This window comes from Myotis yumanensis, unplaced genomic scaffold (genome assembly GCF_028538775.1).
Source record: "Myotis yumanensis isolate MYYU_CA2020_CCGP unplaced genomic scaffold, mMyoYum1.0.hap1 SCAF_2, whole genome shotgun sequence".
NCBI lineage: Eukaryota > Metazoa > Chordata > Mammalia > Chiroptera > Vespertilionidae > Myotis > Myotis yumanensis.
In genome coordinates, this window is record NW_027223753.1 from 68,170,848 (window position 1) to 68,193,029 (window position 22,182).

At 39.9% G+C, this 22,182-nt stretch overlaps 1 protein-coding gene across 2 annotated transcripts in view; it reads left to right on the forward strand.

Moving 5' to 3' along the window:
* The window catches only part of LRRC8B (leucine rich repeat containing 8 VRAC subunit B), an 80,537-nt gene that overhangs the window by 34,286 nt on the left and 24,069 nt on the right, over positions 1-22,182 (forward strand). The window contains exons 2-3 of one of the 2 annotated variants that reach the window (XM_070405564.1): positions 8,390-8,444; positions 19,980-20,080. The gene's annotated coding sequence lies outside the window, so the exon portion shown is untranslated. The remainder of the gene's footprint in view (positions 1-8,389; positions 8,445-19,979; positions 20,081-22,182) is intronic. The other variant, XM_070405565.1, reaches the window with a different exon arrangement.

Below are 22,182 nucleotides of genomic sequence, written 5' to 3' on the forward strand. Positions count from 1 at the left end.
CAGTATTTATTTTACCACTAATTATCAACTCTTGGGGCCAGGATGACTGTCCGTACTGTAAAGCGGAGGATAGGAAGGCCTGGATTGGGTGAGTGATTTGCCCAAGCCCATGCAGACGGTGGTGGAGGCAGGCCTGGGACTCCTGCAGGGCACATTTCCCACACTGCCACCATGGAAAATCAGTCTCTACCTCTCACTCGTACACGTGGGTAGGGAGTGATGGTGGAGAAACTGAGGCTTCACTCAGTCAACAAGGAGGCCCTAGGTTCAGGGGGAACAAACGACATATAAATAAAGTAAAACCAGGCAGTTTGTGCTTGCCTACAGCAGCACAGAACATTGCCAGGGTAACGCGTTAACAGGAAGAGCAGTCTCTCTATTCCCAGAATAGACTGCTGCTGACCAGGAAGTAGAAGAAAACTTCTGTAAAAAGGCCAGTATCTGGGAACACAGACACCGGTAACATGTAGATAGAAACAGAGCAAGAGGCTTAAAAAAACTCTTCCCTAGTGGTTGAAACTGTCAGAATCCATGGCATAGGCAGTGAGAGCTGAGGTTAGAGGTAGCCCTACAAACGTGGGAGGGTCAGTGTGTGCCCCCCAGGGGTCACGTGGGGAAGCATCCTTTCTTTCTGTTGCAGCTATCCTCAAGTGAGTGATGGTCGCAGTGATCATAGAATATGTTATCCAGTCTGCCCAGCCCTTTGGGGTCAAACTAGCATTCCTGGGCAAGAAATAGCAAGATCCAATAAAACAAGAGAAGCTGGATAGCATTCAAGTTCCATTGCCAGGCCTCTCCCACCCCTCCATTATTTTGTCTTTATAATAACAAAGAGCAAATGGGAAGGTGATACGTTTTACAAAGAGCTCTCTGGCTGCCATATGGAAACAGACTAAGAAGGGCAAGAGAGGAGGGTATTTCAGTTGACCTCCTCAAAGCTGGGCTAGGCTCCACCCAAGGCAGTGGTATCAGGGATGCAGCAGAAGCAGCTAATTTAAGAAAAGAGCAGACCTGGCCAATTTGAGGGATTAGAGAGGATAAGAAGGCTTTTTGTTTGGGTGCCTGAGCTCTTGATGCTGCTGTCACTCTTCAGCATCATTGAGCTCTCAGTCCTGATGGTGCAGGTTTGGTGTGGATGTGAGCAGAAATGGCGGATTCAATTGGGGACATGCTACATTTGAGCTGCCTCCACACACCTCAGTAGATAGCCGGGAAGATGTTGGGGAGATGATTTGGAAGCTTAGGCTGAGGGAGCTGGGCTCACCATATAGTTTGGGAATCATCTACACAGAGGTGGTGGGTGATCTTTAACCATGGAGGATGTCACCCCAGAAGAGCATATGCATCTACTGGCCAAGAACTGAATGTGGTGAACCCCGTTTCTCAGTGGGTGGGTTTGTATTTGGATCCTTCCATGGTTCCCAGTTACCTTTTTTTTTTAAGTATGCTTTTACCTTTTTTTTTTTTAGTATGCTTTTATTGATTTCAGAAAGAGAAAGGGAGAGGGGGAGAGAGATAGAAACATCAATGATGAGAGGGAATTATTGATGGGCTGCCTCCTGCACACCCCCTACTGGGGATCGAGCCCACAACCTGGGCATGTGCCTTGACCGGGAATTGAACTGTGACCTCCTGGTTCAGGGGTCAACACTCAACCACTGAGCACACCGGCCAGGCCCAGTTACCTTTTTACCTTCAGTTAAACTCAGTGCTTTCATGAATTATATGCTTGACCTGACGACCTTCTTTTCTTGCTATGACCCACTTTTACTTTCTTTTTAGCAAAACCAACTTCTTAGTTGCCAACTGAAGACTATTCAGTGCTCTTTCTAAGAAAACCAACACCATTCTTCTTGGAGTTAATGCTTTTCTCGGGGCTGTCACTTCTTTCCTCTAAAGCCCTGTGCAATTCTCACCAACCCAGAGCGGTCTTTTCAGATTAGGTGTTCCCTCGCTCCAGCTGCAATCAATCAACTCATAGACTAGTGGAATGCAGGAAGCGGAGGATCTATCCATCATCTGGCTCTCTAATATTACAAGTGAGGAAAGTCAGGTCAAGTGAGGTGAAATGACTTGTCCAACTTTATACTGTCCATTAGATGTAATGTAGAGAGTAGAAAACCTTGTGGGGGTGACCGACTTAATAGATTGACCTCTTAATAAGAAAGATTAATAAGAGGATCAAATATTTGCCAAATCCATTTAAATTTATTTGTGATTTTTGTAAACAGGTGGGTGCTTCCATGGTTATTTTTTCGGGGGGGCGGGGGGGGGGGGAGATCTCATGTGTTTACCTAGATAGTCACTAGAAGATTTTAAAATGTGTTAACTTCATATATGGCTGCTACTTCTAGTGTAAAAAAAAAAGATCTATGCCCTTTTGGGAAAAATTAGTAGGATCGTATCTCTCCCATCCAAATCCTTCTAATTCAAGGTAACAAAATTGGTAATTAAATATTTAGTTTTTATTATAATAACCTATAAATTATAAACAAAGCAAATTTGACACAGGACAATTATATTTTGGTGTGTTGGCATGTTTTTAGTACACTGGGGCTTGCTATTTAATTTATGTAATTTATTATGTTCGTTTTAAAGCAGCTAGAACAGTTTTCCTGTTTTACATGATTATAGATATTTTTGGTGGTAAAATATATGTAACATAAAATTTATCGTTTTAATCGTAAAAGTGTGCAATTCTGTGGCATCACATACATTCTCATTATGCAGCTATGATAATAGTTTCATATATAGATTTACATATTTAAACATACAGGTTTATAGACTTAAAACATGGCCTTTGCTTGGGTGGCATTGGCTCTATCTGTCTTGTCTGCAGCATGGATCTCAATTGGGGAGATAGGCATTGCATCAAAAACTGGAGGTTACTTGCACAGGTTAATTTTTTAAAAGGGGGGCATCCGTGTATATTATTTTGGCTTCATAATACTTTGTCTTCCCTATGGGCCATATATTAAATAATTGAGGTAATTTACATTTATAGTTAATGACACTGGAGTAGTAACTGGAGTCATGTGACATATTGCAAAATTTGGCATGGAAATTACTAATTTAGATAGAGAACCAAACCCCATAACATCCAATCTAGTTTCTCATTAGAGGATAATACGTTAAAGCCTGCCCTTAAGAATTAATTTTAGGTATAGCTACTACTCTGTTAATAACTTACCATTTTGAGCACTTATTTCGTACCTGCTGCTGTGCTATGCGTTTGATTTATAGTTACCTCATTTAATTCTTGAAACAACTTCATTAATATCTATTTTACAGATGAGAAAAATTGATACTTATTGATACTTATTGATACTAATCTAGGGTCAAGTAGATGGCAAATGACAAAGTCAGAATTTGATCTCAACTGTTCTGCTACAGTTCCTTCCAGGTCTCTCAAATATTCATAATAATTTGAGGATAAGAACTAGGCCTAACAAAGTAACATATTGAAAGTAACAGCAAATTGAGGTCATGTGGTACTCCTTTATTAAGTCATTCAGGAAGAAGGTCATATTTCAGTGATGTGGTATTAATTTTTTTGAACCACATTTTAATAGGAAAGCAGGAAGAAAAGCCAGGTAAAACATTATTTAAGTACAGATTAAACGTAAGTACAGATATTCCTTCTGTCTTTAAACTGGTGGGTAATTGTTTCTCTGTAAGAGGTTGTGCGGGCAGGATGCACCCTCACTCTGGCTATCTATCATGTTGATCTTAATTATGTAATAGAGGCAGGCAGGATGGAGGGAGCACTTGTTGATTCTGTTCCACTAAATGGAATACTGAGTAATGAGCTAGAAAAACTATATAGATCTGAGTTTTTTTTAGATTGGGTCTTGTAGTTTCTCTAAAAGATAGATTGCAGATTTTTTAAAAAGAGGGATGTCATATTCTATATAAAACTCCATTTTACATAGCTCCTTGGAGAGGCGGTTGTAGCAGATGGCTCTTAGAGCTGGTGTGAATTCTGGGTTTGTTTTGTGAGCTTGAGCAAATTCCAGTCCTCAGCTTTCTCACCTTCAGAGTTGAGATCATAATACCGGCCTCACTAAGTACACAGTAAATCGTAGCCTTCCCCTTTCCACCTCCTGCCACCTTTTTCCATTCAACAATTGAGAATCTCTTGTGTGTTAGGTCCTGTCCTGTACACAGAGCTCTTCTAAGAGCTCAAAATGAGAGGCAGGAAGGCATCTAACCAGCTCTTCGTGTTGCAGTTTAATGGAAGTGTCGTAAGAACTATCTACACTCCCTAAATGCTGAAGAAGCATGAGGTATGGAGCAATTACATGTTTTGGGGATCAGTGGACAGCAGTGTCCATTTAAAACATCTTTTGTGTTTAATGGTCATTTACTACTTGGTGAACATTAAACCTTTGTATTTTGTGGTCAGAAATGAGCTCAGTATAAACATTAGGCTGATTTGCAGTGCATGGCAATTTGAATTTTGTCATTGGGTTAAGAATATGTTATACTAGATGTAGCATCTTTACAGTGATCACTGTGAGAAGTTACTGGTTTTATAAGACTGAAACCATCCAAGGACCTGCAATGCTGTCAGTTTGATCATAGCTCCCAGGGTTTGGGAATTACGTACATATAGAGCATCTGCCATGTGGCAGGCTCTGGGGAAACAAGAAATATCCTTGCCGTCCTAGAACCCCCGGTCTCGGGGGAAGGTGAACAGGGCAGGATGCATACCATACTTGCTTGGGTGATAACTTGATAATTCCATTGGTTCCGGAATTATTCCTGTTGCATTATACTGTTAACTTGTATAAAAGAAGAACCATGAAGTTATTGGGTAAGATTTTAAGGTCACTCAGGAATGCTGTGGCATTTAACCAGTGACCCATCTTTGATTCAGAACGTCTGGCCATCATTCTAAAGCAGCCAGTCATTCTAAGTTTGACAGCACTTCTCCATTCCGATTTGTTAGATATCACGTGTGGTGGGGAAGTTGTCAGCTACGAATTTTCTTCCCTCCTTCCTATAGGGTGAAGGCTTAGCATCTGCTTCTGCCCCAGGGTGATGGCAATGCGTGAGGCTCTGTCCCCTCCGCTGTGTTTGTCCCCTTCCAGACTCATTGTGCGAGTGCACCATTGTGTTCACAGATCTTTCAGAGAGCCAGGCCTGCTGAACCCTTGGTTCCTAATGGGGTTTGATCCTGATCTGGTGTTATTTGTTCACTCAGTAATTATTTACTAATTTTTTAATGGTGGGAACAGGACAGGACAGGACTAGACATGGGGTCGCTCTAGGTGAGCAAGTAACGTGTTACCCTGGTCAGGCTAATGATTTGATGTCACTTCAGACTGGTATTCTTTAAATCCTGGCTCATGACATTGTTAAGAGGAGAAGGCAAGCACTCTGTGACAGGGAAGAGCGTAGCCAAAGAGGCCCTCTGGTTCCCCCTCTGCCCGTTCCCAGGATCTCAATGGACCAGAAGTAAAATAGCAGATTCCTTATCTTTCCTTCCAACCGCATTCTGAACAATTCCTGAGAGAGGTTCTGGTAGATACTATTTTTGTTCAATCTAATTCAGTTTCCAGAGTTGTTTTCAACACCCCTTCGATGAATCAGTGCATGGAAGCCACTGTGATACCCAGGCCCTCAATCTAGCACTGGGAAGAGACACTGGGGTAGGTCCCAGGGGTCCTGCCCCAGTCCCCAAGGAACTTGAGGCAATAGCTTACGGTAGACTATGAGTGTGAGAGAACTATTAGTAAAGTGTTCTAAGGACAGAGATGGAAGAGCAGTGGCGTCAGCCTGTGGAGGTCAGGGTGGCTCAGGGACGTGATTCATGGACGTGATCCCAGGGTGGGACAGATGGTAAAGTGAAATGTTCCTTTCAAATTGATGAAATGGGATACTTTAATTTCACATCCCTGAAAGCCTTAACCTTTCGGGATTGCACAAAGCAAAGTGACTAGGATATTGCAGTGATTCTTGCCGTATTTGATGACCTGCAAAACGACATCAAGTGACTATGAGAAGATTCTTGACTTCTTGCTAAATCTTTCATTGTAGAATTTCACTTAACTTTTCACTAAAAGACAGACTCACCCAAATGGAAAGCCCTTCTCAGATTCCAAAGTTTTACAGTAGTTCTTCGATTTACTATAAGAGAGTTTGTTTTGTCAATCTCCATTCTTTCTACTGACAGGCAAGAAATAAGAGCATTCAGGCTTCTCACTTTTCACAGTAAAAACCTTGGGGCCTTTGTTTTCTATCAGAAGGCTGGTTGCTCCCTAACCGGTTTGGCTCAGTGGGTAGAGTGTCAGCCTACGGACTGAAAGGTCCCGGGTTTGATTCTGGTCAAGGGCATATACCTTGGTTGCGGGCACATCCCCAGTGAGAGGTGTGCAGGAGGCAGCTGATCGATGTTTCTCTCCCACCGATGTTTCTAACTCTCTATCCCTCTCCCTTCCTCTCTGTAAAAAATCAATAAAATATATTAAAAAAAAAAAAGAAGAAGGCTGGTTGCCCCTATTGTTCCTTAAGCCATAGTCACTGGGGAGTAGTCCCTTATCAATCTCTTTTGGGGAACCTTCTGAACAGAAGCTCTTACTTGAGAAAGGGAAGTCTCAGTGTTTTGCTTGTCTTCCAGATTCGGAGATGACTTTCTGGAATTGACTTTTTAAGTGAAAATATATGTCCTGTGTCCTGCTGCTGGGGAAAGAAAATGTTTTTGAGGGAGGAGGGAGTGCTAGTTTTGTAACATTCATTAGCATAGCAAACTGGAGAAGCCACAGATGCTGTCTCTGGGCAGCTGGGCCTGCAGAATTACTGTGAGTCCCAGGCTTGTTTTTATCCTGCCTCACATGGACTATTTATTCTGTTCTGAGAAGCATTGCCATTTAGTATTTTTGCATGCTCATCCTTCCAACTTGTACTTTTGTTTGCTGCTGGGGAGGAAGAAAGCCGATAACTTCTGCTATGGTTTCTAAAATTAGAGTGATTTGGCTTTAGCCTGGATAAAGAAACTGAAGTATATTTTGTTGTTGTTGTTGTGTGGTGTGGGGTGTGTGTGTGTGTGTGTTTACCTAACAGCAATGGTTGCACTCTGAGATGACAGATTGTCATTCTGAGAAAGCTTTTTTTAAGTTCTACATTTATATCTTCTCAGCAATATATTCCTCTGGTTTAGGTAAATAAGTAGAAAAAAGAATGAAACTCATTAATAAAACATTGACGCTTTCAACCCCACTTAATCAAAGAAATGCAAAATAAAGCAATAATAAGATCATTTTTTCATGGAATTAGCGAAGTGTCTTTTATTTGTTGTTGTTGGGATTGGTTTGTTTTTTGCCTTTTTTAAATGGTGATTCTAACATCTGGTGAAAGTTCTACTGATATATTGTTTATAGGAAAGAAAATTAGCATAACCTTCTTGGGAAATAATTTGATGTTACGTATCAGAGGCCTTAAAGTATTCATGCTCTTTATCTCACTTTCAAAGTCTATGCAAAAGAAAGCATAGGGCCAGAGTACAGAAGTGTTTACAACAGTGTTAGTAATAAAAAGAAAAGATCTGATATTCTGTAGCGAAATGGTTTTGTAAACTGTGACATACCCATGTATGAATTATGTTTGGAGAAACTATAACAACATCAAGAAAGCCTGTGATAAATGATGAGGCCAAGGAGATCTGTGTTTTGCCATTGAATTTTACAATGGCACAATTGTGTAAAATTAGCAGTCCAGCAAAAATAAAACAAAAAAACCTGGAATGAGAAAACAATCTCAAATAGTAAATCTTTCTTCCTTCCCCCATGTTTTCCTTTTTTCTGTAAGAAGCATAAATATTTTCAATTGGTGTTTCTAACTTTTATTTTTGAAATGAGTAGTGCCTTAGATATAATGCTTCACATTTTTCACTAAAAATTTAATGTTCATATTTTACACTTTATAAGTTGCCATGGTGATGAGATTAAATCTGTAATTTCTGATAGTAATTTGTTTCTTTCCCTGGGTATTAGTTAGCACCTTTTATGAGAGGTCAGAAGGTGATCTCTTTAGCAACACTCACTTTTTTATTTATTTTTATTTTTTTGTTAATCCTCACCCCAAAGATATCTTTTCCATTGATTTTTAGAGAGAGAAAGAGAGAGAAAAACATTGAAGTGAGGGAGACACATCGATTGGTTGCCTCCGCACATGCCCCAACCAGGACCAAAGATTGAGCCTACAATTGAGGTACAGAATCAGACCCTCAACCCTTCAATCTGTGGGCCGAACCAGCTAGGGCAACACTCAATTTTTTAAAAAGTTACTTTTTTGTATGTTGAACGTTTTAGTACCATATAAATTGACAAATTGTGTTGGAGTCCTGTGATGCATAAAATATAACAATATGTTTGTGATTTCTCTTTAGGAATTTTTCAGATAGAAACTAATTGCAAAGTTTCCGGTTGACCAGCATTCATAGGGTAAGATTAACATTCTGAATTGTAAACACATGGTAAAGATAATTACTATTACATTGGTAGCTTGGGGCGAACAAATAATGAATACTTAGTATGTAAAAAATATATAACTATTTTTATAGATGGCATGAGTGAAATCTGATGTTTTTAAACCAGTTAAACAGAAAATTAAATCTATATACAGTTTGGTAAATTGTTATCTTACCGTGCTTTGTCAGTTTTGTATATAGGAAAGTGTGTGTGTGTGTGTGTGTGTGTGTGTGTGTGTGTAAGAGAGAAGAGAGAGGTTTTTCATTTTTAACATTAAAAATCTAAAGAATATAATAAAATGTCTCCAGCAGACTTAGACTGCATGACTCCATGTCTGTATTTTTCAGACTTTTGTTTAAGGTGGTATTGTTAATGCATAGAATTGGTTTGCCAGGTTTTCATAAGTAATAGATGGCGATGCTTTCCCAGAGTAGGTAAGTCAGAAATAAATAAGTCCTGTGTTCTATTGCTTCCTGCAAACATCATTCTTCTTTTATAGTTGTAGAAGATTAATCTTAGATTAGCTCTGTGGCAGAGCTTTTGACTTTGATTTATGCACTGTATGAAATAGCATGACTTTCTAGTGTGAGTACAGCATGTGTCTTAAAAGTGTGTCACCCTGAACATAGAGTCGAGGGGGAGCAGTGGTGAGCACATTGGGTCTGTTCCCTGGTTTTCTGAACACCCTTCTTTTTATAGAAGAAGATGCAGATCCGTTGACTTTTTGAGTATAGCCACATTTCCCTGCTGATTCATTGATTTGACTCTAAATTTTTAAAAGCTCATATCAACTCTCCCTGCACGTATGGCTCTTCAGTGCCTTTTCCGTCACTCCTGAACTGTGCATTATCCAAACTCTTTACCTTGGCTGCAGGCCCTCTGTCACTCATCTTCTTTCCACAGGCTCCTGACATGCCAGCCGCGGGGCCTCCTTTCTGCTCCTCACACACCCTGAGCTTCTTACTCCTTCGTGGAACGACCCTCCTCAGCATCATCACGTCTGGCTCCATTTAGATCTATGCTCTGTGCTTTAATGGCAGTCCCTCTATAGAGGCCTTCCCTGACCCTCCAATCTAAAGTAGCTTTAGCGTCTTCATAGTGATCCTGACTTTATTGTGTTATCTACTCTCTTTGGTTATCGTCTCTCTTCTCTTACTACCCAGTAAGGTCCGTCAGAGCAGGGTCTTGTCTATCTGACATGCCTGTATTTCCCCAACCACTTAGAACTCCTCCTGGCACATAGTAGGCATTGTAAATATTTGTTACATGAACAGATTAATGTTCTGACCCCTCTCTGACAAGTGTTGTTCAGTTATGTTTCACCCATTCTCTTGGGTTGTTTGGTTTGTATGGAACCAAATGTAGGACTGTTTGGGTTTAGCCTTCATCGAACCCATTTTGGCACAGAAGTGACGCTATAAGATGGGGTGCTTTCAGCTATGCAGGTTTTCCCTCCACAATCCTATATAATAAAAGGGTAATATGTAAATCAACTGAATGGCGGAACAACTGGTCACTATGACGTGCACTGACCACCGGGGGCAGGCGCTCAATGCAGGATTTGCCCCCAGCCCACATGCACCGATCGCCCAATCGGGGCCTACAGGCCAATCTCTCGGTCCCTGCCCCCGGGAGGCAGGCTCTGATCACCTGATGGTGCTCAGGGAACTGAGGGTGGGTGGCGGCGGTACCAGGCCAAGGCCCCCACCCTGCCAGTTGCCCCCCACACAGAGGGCAACCAGAGGCAGGGCCCGCGAGCCGGCCAGAACAGCCAACCTCTTGGTATCTCCCCCTGGCCGCCAGGCTCTGATCGCCCAATGGCGAAGGAGGGCCCGGGGGTGGGTGGAGGTGGGGGGTGGGGCCGGCAGCCGGGAAAGAAGGCCCTGATTGCAGGCCAGGCCTAGGGACCATACCCATGCATGAATTTTGTGCGCTGGGCCTCTAGTAGGAATATAAATCCTGTGAAAGCAGAACAAGGCCTCATATCTCCTTGGTATCCCTTTGGAGTTCTAGCCTCCATAATTGAGTGCATGTAAATGTTAACTTTAGAGAAAGGTTTAGGATGAGTCACTCATATTTTTAAGAATTTCAAGAATACACTGGTTTGTCTGCTCCAAAGTTTAAAAAAAAATCTCATTTTGAATTATAGTTGAAAAATTATAACATAGAATTGTTCTGGACTATATTTGCAGCTTCATGATCCAAAACCCTGTTTTATTTTTATTAGAAAGGTCTATTATTAATTAGGCTACATGTCCAGAATCAGTACTGCTAACCATCTAATTCTTTTCAAATTAAGAAACCTGGCTCTAAGCTCATGTTTTACCCTTTGACCCTAGAGAAGCCACTTGAACATCTCTGAACTTTCATTTCCTTATTTGTAAAGACTTGGACTTTACAAATCTCTCTGGTTTCTTCCTAGAGAATATAGTCCATATGATTCTGCTCTTGTGAAGGTAGGTCACCTATGGAAGAATTAGGAGAAGTGAATGGAATGATGGTCTCTGCTTTCGGCCAGTCATTTGAAAGGAGAGCATGTATGATCCACAAGAAACTGCACAGGCACTGAGTTTGGCTCTATTCTATGGCTTTCTTACTGTGAGGTGGAGATGGGTGTCAGGGAGATATTTTTGTAAACAATTAAGGTGGTGGAGAAGGGCTTGAAGATACACATTCTAAGAATTATGCAGCCACTGGTGGCTTATGCTCAACAAATAATATTATAATCATGTGGCTGCAACTTCTTTAAATATGTTCTAGTTAATTTGGTAGTTCACTAAAAACATCCAAGAACTAAGATGTCTTTTCCTCTAAGACAGCGGTTCTCAACCTGTGGATTGCGACCTCTTTGGCGGTCGAACGACCCTTTCACAGGGGTCGCCTAAGACCATCCTCCATATCAGATATTTACATTACGATTCATAACAGTAGCAACATTACAGTTATGAAGTAGCAATGAAAACAATTTGATGGTTGGGTCACAACATGAGGAACTGTATTTAAAGGGCCAGAAGGTTGAGAACCACTGCTCTAAGATAATCACCATCTAAATTAAATGCATGATGGGATGGGAGGGCAATCTGGCTTTGACATCTGTCACCCCGTTGATCGGCAGGGTTGATTCAGCTGATCTGGCTGGCTAGGCAGGTGTTCCCTTCCTCCCTCACTGGTCCACATTCATCCCTCCCCAAGTAGATGACCTTCCTCCCAGAGGAGACGACTGGTCTTCAGTCAGGGGTATATGAGTAGCTGCTAGAACCTCAAAACAAGCTCTCAAGGTCCATTTTTAGGAGAACATAGTGTAGTCAAGCTTTCAAGACTCCAGACATATAAATGAGGCACTGCATGCAGAAGTCAGTCTGCCTTTAAATTTTTTAAATTAATTAATACATGATTTATTTCATGACTGTGAGAAACAAGGATAAGTAAAGAATGTTCTGGAAACAGCCTAAGTGCCCATTAGCAGACGAATGGATTAAAAAACTGTGATACATCTACACAATGGAATACTACGCTGCTGTAAAAAAGAAGGAACTCTTACCATTTGCAACAGCATGGATGGGCCTGGAGAGCATTATACTAAGCGAAATAAGCCAGTCAGAGAAAGATAACTATCACATGATCTCACTCATTTGTGGAATATAATGAACAACATAAACTGATGAACAAAAATAGATCCAGAGACAAAGAAACACTGAACAGACCGTCCAACCTCAAAGAGAGGGTAGGGGGGTAAGAGATCAACGAAAGGACTTGTATGCATGCATATTAGCATAAACAATGGACACAGACATTGGGGCGGTGGGGGCTTGTCCTGGGGGGTGGTAGGGGCTGGGGTGGTCAATCGGGGGAAAAGGAGACAGATGTAGTACTTTAAACAATGCAAAAAAATAATTTTAAAAAAGAATGTTCCTTAAAACTCAGAGCAACTGAGCTTTTATTAGGATATCTAAGGTTGTTCCCTTGGTTTTAATTGCCATATTCAGTAACTTTCTCCTGGGGCTTTAAATGATTAGGGTTAATCATATAAATCTTAATATTTAGAATAGTTTTATGATTGTTTCTTAGACCACTCTACTGCTTTGGGTAAGAGGTTGCAGAATGGTATCACACCTCTCTGTTGTCCTTTGGTTTCTCTGTGTTATTGGACTATGATGCCAGCTTCTCTCCTTGAAACCCTTTGGTTTTTGTGTTCCAGAAATACCGCGCTTCTCCTTTATTTCATTGACCCTGCTTCTCTATCCCCCTTTATCATTCTGTGTCTGGTAGTCCTTCATCTGATATATTATCTAGGGGAGAAAAGTTCTGCTATTCACTCACTAAATTTACTCTCTTGAAGAGTTATTAATTCATTTCTATGACACTATCTACAACTTAAATACTCACGACTTCCTATGGGGGATCAAAGATGGCTGCGAATATTTTGTGATTCTCGCATCAAGAGATAGACTCTTTGTTTCCCCTCCCTTTGGATCTGAGCTGGCTCTGTTTCCTTTTTGAAGCAATCCAATGGGTCAGAAATGGTGTGGGGCTATTTCTAAGGCTGGACTAAAGAGAATTGTAGCTTCTGCGTTCGTTTGCTTGAAAGGTTCCTTCTTAGAACTGAGCCACCCTGCTGTGAGGGAGCCTACCCGGCTGGGTGGAGGAGCGGCCAGGCCCCTGGTCACCAGCACAAGCTGATCTCCAGGCCAGCAGCCAGCACAAGTGCCAGCTCTGTGATTGAGGCATTTTGGACCTTCCAGCCATCCCAGCATTGAAGCCAACACCATGTGAAACAGATTGCCTCATCATCCCACAGAATCAGGAGAATGATTTTGCTATTTTAGCTGCTGAGTTTTGGGATGGTTTGTTACATGGCAATTAAGAGCCAAAACAACAATTGTACCTAGAAGTGTGGTGCTGTCATAACAAAACATCGGGCATGAGCTTTGAGACCAGATGGCGGTGAAGACCTGAAGGGCAGTAAGAAGGCTATTAAATGTTGGCTGGGCCCTCAGTGGGTGGCTCAGTTGGTTGGAACATTGCCCTGTACACCAAAAGGTTGCGGGTTTGGATCCCGATCAGGGCACATACCTAGGTTGTGGGTTCCATCCCGTGTTGAGGTGCGTGCAGGAGGCAGCTGATCAGTGTTTCTCTCTCACATCAATATTTATCTTTCTCCCTTCCCTCCTCTTTCTCTAAAAATCAATAAAAACATATCCTTTGATACGGATTTAAAAAAAAAATGTTGCCCGGAAGAACAGTGAGGAAACTGCTATTGGAGAACATAAAATGGTACCATTGTTTTTTATAGTGCCGGAAAAATCAGCAAGACTGTCCCCTACATGGAAGATTGAAAATGAACCTTATGAATTGTGGATCTAACTTGGGAAATTTTCCAGCAGAATATTGAAGTGCCAATTAGCTTTTTTTTTTTTAACCACCTATAATCAAAGTATTGCAGAGATGAATTTAAAAAGAGACTATTCAGATTTTAAATAGACTTTAGAGGAAATATTTCCAGATGATAATTTTCTAGGACAGTGATGGTGAACCTTTTGAGCTCGGCGTGTCAGCATTTTGAAAAACCCTAACTTAACTCTGGTGCCGTGTCACATGTAGAAATTTTTTGATATTTGCAACCATAGTAAAACAAAGATTTATATTTTTGATATTTACTTTATATATTTACATGCCATTTAACAAAGAAAAATCAACCAAAAAAAATGAGTTCGCGTGTCACTTCTGACTCGTGTGTCATAGGTTCGCCATCATTGTTCTATGATCATAAATAAAACTGTCTCCCATGGGCCCGCTTCCTTACCCAGCAAAAGGTACTTCGAGTAAGAAATGGCCTCAGGTCTAAAGATTAGGTCCAGAACACTACTGCCATAAAACTTGGTCTCCGTGTAAAAATAAAAGCCAGGGCACAGCTGTAAGACCTTTTATTAAGCTTTCAAAAGATTTAAGGCAGTACTCCTAGATCTTCTCAGCTAGATGTAAGGGTCTCTAAGAAACTGAAGGACATTGTCCCATAGCATTGAGGACCTGATTTAGGTGACACGATCCTGGATTTGAAGCCTGAACTTGATGCTGTAGTGGGCTAAAACTTTGGGGGGTGGGGACTTGGGGAGAGGGTGAGCAGGCCTTGTATGCATGGGAATGTAAGTTTGTGGACAGAGAATGGGTTGTGGTGGTTAAACATGGCTGCAATTCCTTGGCACTCTTCCCATTGAAAGGTGTTCGCTTCCTCTCTCCTCGAATCAGGGCTGGCTGTGTAACTTCTTCGGCCATTAGAATGTGTTGGATGTGACACTGTAGCTTCCAGGGCTCTGCCATAACAGATCTGCAGCTTTCACCTGTGTGTTTGGAGTGCACCATCTTAGACCCCCACTACCTCACTGTGCCACGTGAAGTCTCACATGAGGGAACTGCCAGCCAGCAGTCAGCACCAGCTCCCCGCCTGATGAATGAGGACATTTGCATCTTCCAGCTACCTTTGTGCCAGCCAACACCATGAAGCAGAGAACCACCCACAGAATCACGAGAAATAAAACCTTTTTTTTTTTTAAGGCTTTAAAGTTTGGAATACGCAAAATAGCCAGCCAACACCCTTCCCATCTGTATGCGATGAGTTGCAGCCTCTCTCCGCAAAGGCTGTAGAGAGAGACACCCTTCCTAAACATCTGAACGTACTGTTTTCTGCCTTTTGCATTTTTGTAGGGTCAGTTCTTTAATTTACAAATATTTATGGCGCACTGTGTGCTAGAAACTGTGGAAGGCACTGCAATAGCATAGGACCAAAATCTGAATCTACTTGACTCCTGCTTCTCTATCTGGTGTTGGCCAGTGGTATGAATTTTCATTTACAGTGACTAGTTCATTCTTTGCTTTCTTTTCAAATACATTAAACATTTCCCTTATTATTTCTGGCCCACATGGTTGAAATAGCCTCCTTGTTTCTAATTCCTCCTCCTCCAACCGTCCTGCAAATCTCGTGTCAGTGACTCGCTATTTCCCTGCCTCACATAGCTGAGCCTCTGAGGCTCATGGGGGAGATGGTAGCTGTGCCTTAACAGTCTGTGGCGGTGAGGAGGAGGTACCCTAGACATCTAGGGAAACGTCCAGAAGACTTAAAAGGTAGGCACTTTTCCCAGATATTTTATTGCCAATCTTTCTGGTGGGCTTTCTCCTCCTCCAAAGATTTAGAAATAGTAATAATAATTTTGGCCTTACCTGGACCACTTGAATTGCGCCATGGGAGTGGGGCCTGGATTTAGGTTTCATTTTATTGTGCCCCAGGTGATTCTAATGTGAAGCCAAAAATTGAGAACTGCTGTCATCGATTTGTGATACTTATAAATGGTCTCTGCACCAGCCGCAGCCACATTAGCTAGGAATTTGTTAGACATGCACATTCGTGGGGCCTGCTTCAGACCTAATGAACCAGAAACTCTGAGGGTAGGACCACTCACTTTGTGTTTTAATAAGCTCTCCAGTGCTCTTTGTGGATATTAATAGAAGAGAAACACTTTACTAGATAAATCTTAGTTCCATTCTAGGTCTCAAAAGCACAACTAAATTTGGGAAGGGTGTTTGTTATTTGAAAGTTGCTATACAGTATTGACATGATCTGAATCAATTGGTAAGGGATATAAACTGGCATACTAAGTGTCTTGCTAGTGATCATTTGGGTACTTCTCAGATCTCTAAAGAGTAGTTCAAGGTATTCTTTCTTTATTATTTTATTTTTCGATTACAGTTTGGATTCAACAGTATTTTGTATTACTTTCAAGTGTACAACAGAGCAGATAGACATTCATTTGGTTATAAAGTGTCTCCTTCAATAATTCAAGTGCCCACCTGGCACCATAGATAGCTTTTACAGTGTTGTTGACTATATTCCCTATGCTTTCCCTTAAATCCCCAGGACTATTTTGTAACTGTTAGGGTCGCCAAAGGAGGTGTGCATGAGGCCAAAACACATAAAGAATTATGAATTTCTTAGGTCATCTGGAAAACAGATGGGCTGAGCCCCAAATGTGCCAGCACCCAGGAATGGGGAGTCAGAGATTTTAAAGGATTCTAGGCGGACTTTCTCGGTAGGGAATTCTCTGAGCAGGTCCAGATCCTGGGCAAGTCCAAAAGGGAAAGTTACTGGTCTTAGTAAATGGAATGTGGTCTAAGCAAAAGGGCAAGTTCATTGCAAAATGATCTAAAGGTCATTTTCCTAGGGGAGGAGGTATGAATTCCATCAGTTGATAGACCTAACAGTAACTATCAATTAGTGCTCCTTAAATCGCATCACCTTTTTTCACCTTATCCCCCAAAACTCCTCTCAAGGGGTTATTTAAAATAAAGGAGCAAATTTATCAGGGATACTGATGCTTTGTTTCCCAGAGAGAGAACTCAAAGAGGTGAATTTAAATTTCAGTTAGCTACATGATCGACCCAAGAAACATCTTGAAGTAGTACTAAACATTTTGAAGGGATATAAGACTTTTAAATCAATTTTCAGTGAGAGTAAGAAGACAAAAACCCCATTTTGAATTGTTTAGCTATAGCCCTGCCTGGGGTCAGAGAACAGGGATCTTTGAAGTATCCGCCAGTTCTTAGCATACAATGACTCTAAATGCCATCTGATCATCATTTGTTTATTTTGTCACTGGTTATTTTGGAAATGCTTTCAAAGTAAAGTAAGGACTAGTGGAAAGTAAAGATGCCTAACTTGAGTGTTGTTGTTCCAGTCTGAGAGACTTTGGGGTGAGATTGTCAAATGAAATTCATGTGCTTTGAAAAGTTTTTATGATTTTTTAATGAGGTTTAAAAGCTAAAGGAATGGGATTAGGACCATAAAATCCTTTACTCTTAACATTGTTTCTTTGAACTGATTTAGTGCATTTGTGCATTAGAAATAGAGATCTGATTTGGATTGAATCCTCATTGTTTGCAATAATACAGTCTGGAAAAAATTTCCTAGACACAGAAACGGTATTGCATTTTGTAATGAAGGACAGCTATGCTCTAGCTCTCCAGTTAAGCACTTCAATGAGAAAAATTAACATCAGTTAATATATCGGAAGACTTGAGACTTTTCATACATCATTACATTCAGATGTTATTTATTTATATATTTACTCTTAGATCAATGGAAAATGTTTAGTAGGGGAAAATGTTAGCTGAGAAAGTAGATTATATAATCTGTGATTGGAGACATGGCAGAAAACTGTACATTTGCATCCTTGTTTTTCAAAAGATTGTAGTAGAACCCAGTTGCAGTGCAGATGTGGGGATAAACTGGTATCTTCATCAGTTGGGGCTGCTGTGACAAACTACTATATAAACTGGGTGACTTAACAAACATGTATTTCTCACAGTTCTGGAGGCTAGAAAGTCCAAGTTCAAAATGCATTGTGTCTGATGAGAGCTCACGTCCTAGTTCATAGACAGCCACCTTCTTGCTCTGTCCTCATATGGTAGCAGGGCAAGAGAGCTCACTAGGGTTCCTTTTATAGGCACACTACTCCCATTCAGGTGGGCATCACCTCTACCACTATCACATTGGGGGCTACGTTTCCCACGTGGTGGGGACACAAATATTCAGTCCATTGCAGTTGAAAAAGACAGTTAAATATTCAGTTTTTCCTTTAGCATTTGAGAGAACCAAGACTGGCATAGTAAGTGGGTTGAATGAGACAGTGTGGTCTGGTGGACAAGGCTTGAGATTTGAGTCTGAGGACCTAGGTTCTTGTTTACATCTATTTCTTCCTGGTTTTGTCAACTGGGACATGGTAATGTCTTTGGGCCTGCCTTATTGTCTATGTTTATAAAATATGAAAAATAATATTTATCGCAATATGAAAAATTATATTTATCTCTGGCTTATTGTAAGCGTGACACAAATTAATATAAATGAAAGTTATTTGAAACTAGGAAACTAGATAGTAGATTATTATTAATAATAGATTTTTATTTGCTCTTTTATTGACAAGGGACTCATCAAAGGAAATCTGCATTTGAGGAAAAGTTTATAATTCTTAAAAAGACAGAAGTTCTTTACAGATAATTTTCAGTTAGAATAAGTATGGTGAGCCTGAAGTGAGTTACCGTTCTCTGACAGACTGGTTACAGTAGTTTCTCACTATGATTATTTAAAAATATTACTATAGGTGGAGATTTGTATTTCTCTGCTTTCATGGAAATATTGTGTTTAAAGTAGAAAATGTAGTTGCAATATTTTTTTAAAAGCTGTATTTTATGCCAGAAATCTCATCATGGCTCAATAGCATTTTGGAATGATGCACTAATTACTTTTCTGGCACATTACAGATGCAGTACAATGGGAGAATATGTAAAATGTTTCACACACCAGATGTCTTTATCATGCTTGCTGCACATAAATGCAGGTGTATATCGTATGTTGTAAGCCTTTGAAAAATGTGAATGAGAAAGTCATGGCCCGGTGGTGCTAACCATGAATGAGTATACAGCTCGTTTGTCATACACACTAACTGTGCTCTCTGGCCTGCAAAATAACTTGATACTGGTTAGTAATTACTAAGCAGGCTTTACACATACACTGGTAAATCCAAAGTAACTTTCAGATATGTCCAATTTTTTTTATCTTTGAAAAATGACAAGGAAGCAAGATTATTGCTAAAAAATATCTGAAATACTGTTTGGGGTCAGTGAGTGGATTTCAGGTATTTAATAAACCATATTAAATGAGGATCATATCTTCAGGGCAAATATCAAATGTATACTAACCTTCCCAGCAACATTCAGAGGTTATATAGGCACTAAAATTGTTCACACCAAATTTAAAAATTTTTTGTTTTAGAATGTTGTCACACTTCAAATTCATTAATGCATATGTAATTTAAACTATTGCAAATGATTATTTGAAGAAGATACTAAGAATGGCTTTTATTAATCCTCAAAGGTAAAAAAAAATGAATATAAAAGGGTAACTACATTTAATAAATATCATAATTTCAGAGAAATTTAGCCCTATGTCTGAGCTATGTCTTAAAAAGTTATTTACTTGTGACTGTTTCTAATGAAATCAGTAGGCTAAGTTTTAAGAGTGTTGAGTCTTCTCATTTGGACAGATGTGTGGTTTTAAATCAGAGTGCAGAAATTACAAGGTCTGACAGGACATCTGATAAATGCAAGCAAGACCAAACTGTATGAGGACTAAGTGAGGGAAACTAACATATGTAGATTGGTTGGGAAAAGCTAAGTGTTCATCAATGTACTGAAGACACGGGATTTTAAATCTATTATGCCTAAATTTCTGTAGAAAATTTTCTGTCATTTTAGGGAGTTCCGGGAGTGAGTATGATCTGATCTGTGAGTGAGATTCTGTATATATAGCTTTGCCAAGATGTGCCACAGTGTGGAAAGTGAACTGATTTATGAAAATTTACTTCTAATATTATATTTTTTGATGGAGAAGTTCTGTGAATACAGTATCTCAATTTTTTAAAGTAATTGCAGCTATTTCAAGATATCTGTGCTTTCTCATAGAATGAAGACAAACACAGAGATGGTGTTTCTAAGAAATTTTAAAAGGTGTAGGCCTCCTGATTGAAGCATTGTCAAATTATTGGAATCATTTTTTTATTGTTGTAAGTATAAATATTTGAAATACGTTATTTTAGTCAATGTTGGCTTGTGTTCTTTGTTGAATAAATATTCATTCTCTGTCAAATACCATTGTCATTGTCCAAGCTGTTTAAGTTTATCTTCTCCTGCAACTTCAGTTGCATACTTGAATTAATTTAACCCAGGACCCTTTAGAAAACAAATAAAGTCATGACCTTTGAGCTAGAAAAGCCCTTAGAGATGTTCTGGTTCATACTATTCATCCATTACAAGGAATTCCTTTGTGATATCTCTAATAGATAATCATCTTATTCATCTGGTCCAGACATGGGGAATGGCCAACCCACAGGCCATGTAAAGCCCATGAAATCATTTGGTCTGGCCCTGCCAGGGCATTAGGGGTGAGTTAATTAACTATTTGACCAAATACAACAGGCTAATTTTTTTTAAACATATTTTATTGATTTTTTTACAGAGAGGAAGAGAGAGGGATAGAGAGTTAGAAACATCGATAAGAGAGAAACATCGATCAGCTGCCTCCTGCACACCTCCTACTGGGTATGTGCCACAACTAAGGTACATGCCCTTGACCGGAATCGAACCTGGGACCTTTCAGTCCGCAGGCCGACGCTCTATCCACTGAGCCAAACCAGTTAGGGCAACAGCCTAATTTTTAAGATGATCATTTTATATGGCCCACGAATAATGTTATAAATATCCAAATAGCCCTTAGCAAGAAATAGGTTCTCCACCCCTGATCTAGACCCTGGTGGGGAGAAGGGCTGAACTGTTTCACACAATTCCCAGTTCTATGGATGTTCCACCACAAATTGAATCAAAATATGACTTTCTGAAATAGCACCCACCTAGTTCTGCTTCTAGAGGAAATCCACTTTATCAGGTTTCCCTACTCAATTTTGTTGTTTTATTTTTCAATTACAGTTTACATACAATATTATTTTGGTTTCAGGTGTACAGCATAGTGGTTAGTCATGTACTTTATAAAGTGATCCCCCTGATATTTCCAGTACCCACCTGGAAACATATTTAATTATTACAATATTATTGACTATATTTCCTGTGCTGTACTTTACATCCCCATGACTATTTTGTAACTACCAATTTGTACTTCTTAATCCCTTTACCTTTTTTACCCAGTTCCCCAGTCCCTCTCCTGTCTGGCAGCCATCAGTCTGTTCTCTGTATCTATAAGCCTGTTTCTGTTTTGTTTGTTTATTTATTTTTGTTCTTTACATTCCAGTGTAAATTAAATCATACGGTATTTGTCTTTCTCTGACTCATTCATTTTACCTGGCATAAGACTGTCTACATCCATCCATACTCTCCCAAATGATAAGATGTCATTATTTATTTATGATTGAGTAATATTCCATTGCATATATGTACTACTGCTTTTGTATCCACTCATCTATAGATGGGCACTTGGGATGATTACATATGTTGGCTTTGGTAAATAATGCTGCAGTGAACATAGTGTTGCGTATATTCTTTTGAGTTAGTGTTTGGGGTTTCTTTAAATATATATCTAGAAGTGGAATCACTAGGTCATAAGGCAATTCCATTTAAGTTTTAGGGAAACCTCATACTATTTCTCATAGTGGCTGCACCAATGTGCATTTCTACCAACAGTGGATGAGGGTTTCTTTTGCTCCACATCTTCACCAACACTTGTTATTTGTTGATTTATTAATGCTAGCCATTCTGACAGGTGTGAGATGGAATCTCAATGTGGTTTTAATTTTCAATACTCTGATGGTTAGAAATATTGAATATCTTTTCATATGTTATTAGCCATCTGTATGTCCTCTTTGGATAAGTGTCTATTCAGGTCCACTGCCCATTTTTTAATTGGATTGTTTGTTTTTTTGGTGTTGAGTTATATGAGTTCTATACAAATTTTGGATATTAACCCCTTATCGGGTGTAACATTGGTGAATATCTTTTTTTAATTTTTAAAAATTATTTATTTTGTTATTCCTCAACTGAGGATATTTTTTCCATTGATTTTTAGAGAGAGTTTAAAAGAGGAAGGGAGAAAAGAAAAAGAAGGGGGAAAGAGACAGAGAGAGAGAAAGAGAGAGAGAAATATGAGAGAAACAAATTA